Raw genomic sequence first — 10,545 nt, 5'->3', positions numbered from 1 at the left:
ATTGAAGCCTCCTTTGTATAGCATAATAAAGTTGTAACCAATTGGTAAGGTACACATTAAAGTTCACCCATTTATCTAAAAAACATACGGAATTAGGGCTTTAACCTCTTTGGGAAAATCTTCAAACTTAGAGGTGTACCATCTCCTAGTGACGTAACTCCTACACACCAAGTAAAAAGCAGAGCCTAGGGTTGCCGAAAATGAGTACAAAGTCTGAGAAATCAAACTGATCCCCAACAACCCTAAAATCTCAAACAGATAGTGAGGGCAAATCACCGTCCCAAACAAACCGCCTCCGGGGATCTTGTAAGCTTTGCCACCCTCTGCTCTTAGCTTGGAAAGGAGGTAATGGTGGTAGAAATTGCCACTGATCCCTATCAGAAACAATGCAATTCCAGGGTTCTTTAAATCAACGGAGGGCTCTGGGAGTCCCAGGGTGAGAAGTTGGGTTTAACCAGGCTTAAACCGAGGAAAAAATAGCTGGTGGATATGATTATCATGGAGTCTACACCCATCTCTCCACTGTATTTGTGAATGAAACCCACCTGCAATGTTTGTTCAACAAGTTGTAAATCTCAATACATCAAAGCAAAACAAAAAGGGAGAAGAATTCTCCATAAAAGGAATCAGATTCGAACAAATGCATCATGGTATGCATGTACGTTATTGTAAACATAGAATTTTTTTGAACAAGTAGTAGCTTATAATCAAGGGTAAACTATACGCTTTATATCCCAACTATCATTTTTGTCCCCTTTGATCATCCAAATATGTTTTTTCAAATTCACTTAACATTTAATTTGAGCTTCATTTTTATCACCAAAGACAAATAAATGTTGATTTTAAAGAATAAACAAATAAACGTTAAGTCAACAATTTTGTTAGTTTTATAATAGTAAATGACCAAAATGAAACCAAATATAACATTATATATGATTTTGAAAAAAATAATTAAGTGACTAACACGAAAAAAAAAAAATAGTTGATATACTAAATGTATAGTTTACCCTATAATCAATCCAGAAAAGAAGCTGAAAAGAATACCTCAAAAACTCTCTTGAAGAAATGGATGGTAATGGCGGATTTGAGCAAAAGAAGCCTCAAGTCTCCATGTGGGAAAAGCCAAAAGGAAGCAACACTGACGAGGAAGGCTGGTGTGTAGAGGAAGAACATGCCGACTTTACTGGGAACTTTAGAACTAATTGAAGAAGAAGCATTGAAGAACTTGGAATATTTCAAGTGTCCCTCGTATCTCTAAAACCCCAAGAATTCCCAAAAAGATGAGAACTAAAACAGATGCTGTAATGACGGCCAAACTCGGTGGTAATACAACACCAAGCACCATAGGAATCACCATTGCCAAAACTGAGAGCAGAACAAGGTTAGCTCAAGCTACAAGATGTAGGAAGAAGTTGGAACTTGGATGTGGATGGATGGTTCAGTCAGAAATGGCTGAAGCGGCTACATGTATAGGGCTAACCACCGCAGCTAATCACATCACACGTTACGTAAACGTGTAGACACACTTTACATACGTATATACGTATTATATATATTATACATATTATTAATTTCGTTTTTTTATATTTACAGGCCCCAATAAATGTTTACAAAACATGTGGCCCAGCAGCCCGTTTTTCAAACCAGCATTGACCCATCTGCTGAAACTTGTGGCTCGAACCAATGTAAATTAGGGTTTGTGTGAAACCCTAATCTCCCACCTCAGCGTCGTTTCCTTCCCAAGCATCTCAACAGCGCCGCATGGAGTCAACCCCAAATCCGAGTTTCACGGTTACACGCCACCAGAGTCGGTTTCCTCGACAGACACGACACCAACGCAAAATAACAGAGCAACAAACCAAGAGTTACATTTGTAATCGAACTCCTAAAAATAAGAGTTATTTCTAGTATAAAAACATATAACTAGAACATGATTGGGGACGGGGTTTTTACATTATAAATCAGGAGAGAATACACGCCGTATTACACACGATTACTGGCGAGAGATTTACACACAAAGATCACACACGAAACATCAGAGGTATTCGAACGAAAAAAGGGAAAATACAAAAGAAACTTGGAACCATTTTCGAAAGAGAGGAACCAGTTCAAGAAAAAATACAGAAAAAATTCAAACCAAAGAGAAGAGGAGAGAGCTCTTACATTCATTGGAGCGTCTGAAATCCTACAAGTCGCCGAGGTCGCATGATCTTTCGGAAGCATCTAAGCGAAGGATTTAGGGCTAAAACAGAACCGATCGAGAAGAGTGTCAGAATAAACAAAAATAAAGAGAAAAGGCTACAAAGAAATGTCCATGGTTGTTTAATGTGGTGAGAAGCTATGTATGGCTGTGATTTAAGTTTATTTGCTTTACTTTAGGTCATTTCAATCAATAGTTGCATGATAAGAATTTGATGTCTCAAAATTAAAAGGAAAAAAAATGCCAAAAGAAAAATCCAAATTAATCACGCGTGAAAATTAAAGGATTTTTGAGTTTCATATAATTTTTGGGTTAACTAGGGCATGGGTCATTAAAGAGTTCTATATTTGTAGCTTTGGAGTTGTATTTTTATTTCTTTCAATTTGGTCACTAATTGCATTTGTTTTAATTTTGGACCTCTATTTTACTTTTATTTTAATTTAATATTTTTGTTTTATTTATTTTTTTTCTTTCACGGTTTAAGTTTAAATATTTTATTTTATTTTTTTAGTTTATTCTTATTTTATTTTTTAACTAACTCTCTTACTTTTTTTATTTTATTCGTTTTATTATCTTTATTTATTTTTTATTATTTTTTATTATTATCTTTTTTTTACTAACTTTTAATTATCTCTGTTACTTATTTTATCTTAGAATTTTTTCCCTCATATTTATTTTTATTTTATCATCTAACATTTTTTTGGCATTTTCAGTGGTAATTTCAATCGACCAAAGGTAATAATTCGAATCAAATATTTTAAATTTTAATTTAAATTTCAAATTTTCGCAAATAACAATCGATAAATTAATTGGTACCAAAAGGACGGTTCAAGGGTGCTAATCCTTCCTTGACTGTAACCGACTCCCGAATCCGCTATATCTCTGGTAAAATGTAGATCAGGTAATAATAGGGTATCCAATCAACCCATTTGCTTAAAATAAACGATCGGTGAAGACTCCCAATCCATATTTTCCTAAGTCGAAGCCCAATTCTGGGGCCCAACCGAAAGACGATTACGACAGCTTGGCGACTCTGCTGGGGACAGGTAAGTGAGTCAGGCCGAAATTAATTTTCGGTTGTCTTTTTATGCGAAAATGGTAAATGTAAATTTATTTATTCGATTCCAGTTATTTACCTTTGATTATTTTTCAAATAAATAGTTGTACTAACATTTTTTAATGATTTCAGATTTTTCAAAGTTTTCATCTCAAGCTCTATACCCGAACTCCAAACCCTATTAAGTGGGGGTAAAAGCGACGCCTTCGTGTGAATTTATTCACCGTGCGGGCCTAGCAAGCAGCCTTCGGGATTCATATACCTTATGTCTTCGTGTGGATTTATTCACCGTGTGGGCATAAGGGAATGTGTCCTCTCGAGTTTAACTTAGTTCACACAAGCCTGTGATGGGCTTAGGACTAAGGGTCTGGTAAGCCCAAGGGGGCACCAGCAAGGAGAACTCGAGTACCTTTTTAGAACCTAAACCGGGAGAGTGCAAGGAATTAGAGCCCACCCCAAGACCTCATTCCAAACCCTATATGCTTTGTTTCCTGCTTTATTTTCTGTTCAAAGCATGCGAACTAGACAAATATGCGGCTAGGATTTGTTTGAAATTAGCATGCGGGATAGAAATCATGTCTGTGTAGGAATATTAAGCATGTTCGGGTAGATTATCATGTTGGGTAGGATTTTTTATTTTTTTTTATTTTGATTTACCTCATTAACCCCTTTTATTTTTTGTTCTATTTCATTTTGTTTTCATCATTCGCATCATTTAAAACGAGGTGTTGATCCACCAAAAATGTGTTTGTTAAACATGAATAATCTGCATTAATGGACAAAGGAATTATAATACAAAGAGATAAAAAGCTCAGAAGCCCAGTCATGGTCAAAGAATACTCGGAGGCAAAGGGTGTAGGGGCAAGACGAGGAAAATGTTACTGACCCGGAGAGTCCTTTCGAAAACTGCGAGATCAAGATGGCGAAACCTAGCTAAGCTGGAGATCATTATTGATAAATTCTAGAAACAAGTCGATAAACTTTGGGTGGAGGGCTCCGATGGCACTTTCGTTTGGAACAAGCTCGACATAGAGTGAAAGCCGGCGATGCAGTCTTTCGAGACCTTTTGGGGGCAAGCAGCTCGTTATTTGCATATTTTAGCCAAAGGAGCCGGAACGGTTTGACAGGGTATTCAACCGGTGACAAACGAAGGCAGAAGACTAGTCAACCTATCAGAAGCTGTTCGGGGTCTATGCCTTCAAAATATTTTTGTCTCTTAAGACGTAACACTTTTGCCCCAATAAGGATTATTTATAATAACAGATACAATTTTTGGATCAATGCCTCGAACATTTCATGCATCATGCATTCAGACATATTGTGCATTTTATTATTTTTCTTTACATTCGCATTATTTTTCTTTTTTTTACATTCACATGTCTCATCAAAAATGAGAACATTTTGATTCTATGACATATAAGGAGCTTTACCAACAGTTGTTTGACGCACACGTGGTGTCACCATATCCAGAGAAATCCATGAAGCCCCGTACCCCAGGTGGTATGATGAGAACGCTCATTGCGAAAATCATAGCGGAGTCCCAGGGCGCACTATCGAGAATTACTCCACAATCAAGAGAATCATACATAAAATACGTAACAAGAATCGGATCGACTTCAACAACTTGGGGGCATCCAAGTGAGGAAGACCATTTCATCATTTGAGACATTTTGTTTGAATTTGTTTTTTCATTTTTTTTGTAAGGACTTTTAAATAAATTTATGTTACTTTAAAGATGTTAAACAATGAATCACATTTGCAAACTTGCAATTCTTTGAATATCATTTGAATTAAGAAACTCTGAAATGGTTCAAAGTTACATATCTTTGACGAAGTAACATGATTTAAAACAATGAATTTGACTTTACCCAGAATATACACTCAAACATCGTACCCTGCTATTGTAATTAACCAATATAACATTTTCCTTTCATAAGGTGCGAACAACATGGGGCATCCTTTTGCACATGACATTATTATACTTTTTATTTAAGACGTTCAGTTATGATAATGATCTTCACAGATGGAATAGTCGAGTAAGTGAATCTAGTTTAGGTCAGTTGCTTGAAAATTGAACTCTAAAGATGAAATTTTTTACTTTCAACAAACACCTAGACTATAACAGGTTCTTCTTGACAATCTTAAGAAATTAAATCCGTAAAATTGGGCTATTCCACTAAGGCAATTGGTTACAGAGGAAACTCGAAAGCCCTGGCTTTATGAATAGATTGTATTCAAACCATGACATTGCTCGGACACTTGGCAATTCAGTGTTTGCTCCACTGCTTTTGTCAGGCCGAAGACTTTGTGATGAGATGAACCCTTCAGTTAACTTGATAAAAATGATTATAATGATAAGTTGTCCCTCTAAAACAATTGGTTAAACGCCTCAGCTTTATGGATTCAGCTAGCCAGATAACGGTAAATTAAATCGAATTTATCTAAGCATAAAGTTTCGGTAAAATGGGCTAAGGGAATTAAGGAACACCTGTTATAGTCAATTTCACACGAGCACTCAAGAATTTCATTTTTAGACCGATATTTTTGCACTGCCTTCGTTAGAGGAGCCTACAAAGCTTGAACAAATGGAAGATTTCAGAGGACCGAAATAAAAGGTCTAGTAATTGATCATACTAGTTGCGTCATTTTGTCCGCACCCAATTGAAATACCAAAGCATGTTGCAATAACACAAAAATGACATTTTTTTTATGGCCGAAACCTTAGGTCAACCTAAAGCCAACTCATCCATTTGAACGTTTGTCAAAGAGCTGTAACTCTGAAAGCATTAAAAGAGCTATTGATTCCTTTGATAATCTTTGAACTCATGTTTATAATTTGATTCAATTGCGAACAATATTTTACAGAATTTTCATCTTTTTCCCTCCTAAAAGAAGAAAAATGAGAAAAACATTTCCAAACAGAACAGTCTCAGATTTGAAAGGTCTGTAAAGCCAAAGCTCGAAAAGAGAATTGGGGCACGATCGATTCCAGGGACAAGATTAGCAGACAAAGCACGAGACTCCATCTAAGAAATAACACATAATTCATTCATGTTGCATGCATCTTAGACATACTTAGGTGCATCACATTCATCATTTTAGCATATATGATTTTTTGTAGCTTTTAGAGTCAAGTTTCGACTTCAGGTTGAAGGATACTCGATTTGCATGCGCCTTTAAAGATCGATGGTGGTTGCTTAGCTACACCTCAACCAACTTGACATATTTACAGATATCAGAACCAGATCAAAACAAATCCAGTCCGACACAAACTCAACCATGAGCAGTATGTTTCCAGTTAACACTTTCAAGACAAATTTCAATTCCACGATGAAAGATATCCGGCTCATAAAATTTGGCGAAAGGGGCCATCATTCATTTAAAGGAAATTTACTGCACAACTTAAGTCAAGAAAAGTTGTCTGTCAACAAACAACTTTCCAACTTCATTCAGAGTCTATTTCAACTTCGCAGCGAAGAAAATTGAACTCCAGACAATGCAAGTTCAACTTCACGACGAAGGGACCGCTGGTTGTCAATAAACAATTTTCCAATTTCAGAGCCAATTTCAACTTCACAACGAAAGATATTGGACTCCAGACAACGCAAGTTCAACTTCACGACGAAGGGACCGCTGGTTGTCAATAAACAATTTCCCAATTTCAGAGCCAATTTCAACTTCACAACGAAGGATATTGGACTCAAGACAATGCAAGTTCAACTTCACGACGAAGGGACCGCTGGTTGTCAATAAACAACTTCCTAATTTCAGAGCCAATTTCAACTTCTCAGCGAAGGATCTTGGACCCAAGACAACACAAGCTCAACTTCACGACGAATGGGCGGCTGATTGTCAACAAAATTTCATTCAGAGTCAATTTCAACTTCAAAACGAAGGATATTAGACTCCAGACAACGCATGTTCAACTTCACGACGAAGGGACCGCTGGTTGTCAACAAACAATTTTCCAATTTCAGAGCTAATTTCAACTTCACAGCGAAGGATATTGGACTCAAGACAACGCAAGTTCAACTTCACGACGAAGGGACCGCTGGTTGTCAATAAACAACTTCCCAATTTCAGAGCCAATTTCAACTTCACAGCGAAGGATATTGGACTCCAGACAGCGCAAGTTCAACTTCACGACGAAGGGACCGCTGGTTGTCAACAAACAACTTCTCAATTTTAGAGCCAATTTCAACTTCACAACGAAGGATATTGGACTCCAGACAACTCAAGTTCAACTTCATGACAAAGGGACCGCTGGTTGTCAATAAACAATTTCCCAATTTCAGAGCCAATTTCAACTTCACAACGAAGGATATTGGACTCCAGACAACGCAAGTTCAACTTCACGACGAAGGGACCACTGGTTGTCAACAAACAACTTCTCAATTTTAGAGCCAATTTCAACTTCACAACGAAGGATATTGGACTCCAGACAACACAAGTTCAACTTCACGACGAAGGGACCGCTGGTTGTCAACAAATAATTTCCCAATTTCAGAGCCAATTTCAACTTCACAGCGAAGGATATTGGACTCAAGACAATGCAAGTTCAACTTCACGACGAAGGGACCACTGGTTGTCAATAAACAACTTCCCAATTTCAGAGCCAATTTCAACTTCACAGCGAAGGATATTGGACTCCAGACAACGCAAGTTCAACTTCACAACGAAAGGACGGTTGGTTGTCAATAAACAATTTCCCGATTCCATAGCCAATTTTAACTTCACGACGGAGGATATTGGACTCAGAACAATGCTACTTACATTGGATTTCAACTTCACAATGAAGGATATCCAATTACAAGGCTCAACTTCACAAACAGATTGACCTAACTTCATGACGAATGAGTCATATGTAGCACAACAACACCAAAGTCTTCAGGTCAAGTTTCACCTTCACGACGAAGTATCTTGAGCTATAAGACGATCCAAGAGCCACTTCACAATACTCTGAGTTCGATTTCGACTTCACGACGAAGGATTTCGTACTTAGAATTTTCCAATTTCAACTCAATTTCATGACGAGGGAGTCAGTTCGTGCTTTAATCTAGATTGATAAGCCTTGATATTGGATTTCAACTCTACGACAGAGGATATTCGACAAATATGAATGGGTGGTGTTAAATTTGGATACATTCACGTTGAACGAAAAGTGTCTTTTAATATTTGCCCTACACACGTTACACAACTATGGACAAAGAGGGGCAGCTGTAGACACACTTTTTTGACCAGAACATACGTATATACGTATTATATATATTATACATATTATTAATTTCGTTTTTTTACATTTACAGGCCCCAATAAATGTTTACAAAACATGTGGCCCAGCAACCCGTTTTTCAAACCAGCATTGACCCATCTGCTGAAACTTGTGGCTCGAACCAATGTAAATTAGGGTTTGTGTGAAACCCTAATCTCCCACCTCAGCGCCGTTTCCTTCCCAAGCATCTCAACAGCGCCGCATGGAGTCAACCCCACATCCGAGTTTCACGGTTACACGACACCAGAGTCGGTTTCCTCGACAGACACGACACCAACGCAAAATAACAGAACAACAAACCAAGAGTTACATTTGTAATCGAACTCCTAAAAATAGGAGTTATTTCTACTATAAAAACATGTAACTAGAATATGATTGGGGACAGAGTTTTACATTAGAAATCAGGAGAGAGTACACGCCGTATTACACACGATTACTGGTGAGAGATTTACACACAAAGATCACACACGAAATATCAGAGGTATTCGAACGAAAAAAGGAAAATACAAAAGAAACTTGGAACCATTTTCGAAAGAGAGGAACCAGTTCAAGAAAAAATACAGAAAAAATTCGAACCAAAGAGAAGAGGAGAGAGCTCTTACATTCATTGGAGCGTCTGAAATCCTACAAGTCGCCGGGGTCGCATGATCTTTCGGAAGCATCTAAGCGAAGGATTTAGGGCTAAACCAGAACCCGTAGAGAAGAGTGTCAGAATAAACAAAAGCAAAGAGAAAAGGCTACAAAGAAACGTCCATGGTTGTTTAATGTGGTGAGAAGCTATGTATGGCTGTGATTTAAGTTTATTTGCTTTACTTTAGGTCATTTCAATCAACAGTTGCATGATAAGAATTTGATGTCTGAAAATTAAAAGGAAAAAAAATGCCAAAAGAAAAATCCAAATTAATCACGCATGAAAATTAAAGGATTTTTGAGTTTCATATAATTTTTGGGTTAACTAGGGCATGGGTCATTAAAGATTTCCATATTTGTAGCTTTGGAGTTGTGTTTTTATTTCTTTCAATTTGGTCACTAATTACATTTGTTTTAATTTTAGACCTCTATTTTAATTTTATTTTAATTTAGTCATTTTTATTTTATTTATTTTTTTCTTTCACGGTTTAAGTTTAAATATTTTATTTTTTTTTTAGTTTATTCTTATTTTATTTTTTTAACTAACTCTCTTACTTTTTTTATTTTATTCGTTTTATTTTCTTTATTTATTTTTTATTATTTTTTATTATTATCTTTTTTTATTAACTTTTAATTATCTCTGTTACTTATTTTATCTTAGAATTTTTTCCCTCATATTTATTTTTATTTTATCATCTAACATTTTTTTGGCATTTTCAGTGGTAATTTCAATCGACCAAAGGTAATAATTCGAATCAAATATTTCAAATTTTAATTTTAATTTCAAATTTTCGCAAATAAGACAATCAATAAATTAATTGGTACCGAAAGGACGGTTCAAGGGTGCTAATCCTTCCTTGACTGTAACCGACTCCCGAATCCGATATATCTCTGGTAAAATACAGATCAGGTAATAATAGGGTATCCGATCAACCCATTTGCTTAAAATAAACGATCGGTGACGACTCCCAATCCACATTTTCTAAGTCGAAACCCAATTCTGAGATCCCACCGAAAGACGGTTATGACAAAACGCAACTCCATAAATGGCATTAATGTGAAGCGACATCCACCAACTATCATTTGTTCCATATCCAAACAAACAGATTTTTTTTTTCTGAATAAGATTTTTGATAAATTACTCTAAAAATCACTAAATTATTAGTTGATTCTGTTTTAAACATAAACTAAATATTTTAACGATTAAACCACTAAATTTTAAATTTATACCTAATCAAATTATTGATTATTAAATGTTAATGCATTAACGGTCTACTAATTAAACAAATTTATATAATAAATAATACATTTGATCTTCATTATATATGTTCTATTAATTTAATAAATATAATCTTTCTATCATATAAATATGTATAAATTTACTTA

The 10,545-nt window shown here is 35.9% G+C and overlaps 1 pseudogene; it reads right to left on the bottom strand.

Moving 5' to 3' along the window:
• LOC120115597 lies at window positions 1-2,262 on the bottom strand (annotated as a pseudogene).
• Window positions 2,263-10,545: the final 8,283 nt, after the last annotated feature.

The sequence above is a fragment of the Hibiscus syriacus genome, unplaced genomic scaffold, assembly GCF_006381635.1.
Source record: "Hibiscus syriacus cultivar Baekdansim isolate YM2019G1 unplaced genomic scaffold, ASM638163v2 tig00110266_pilon, whole genome shotgun sequence".
NCBI lineage: Eukaryota > Viridiplantae > Streptophyta > Magnoliopsida > Malvales > Malvaceae > Hibiscus > Hibiscus syriacus.
This window is presented reverse-complemented; position numbering and strand designations above follow the sequence as displayed.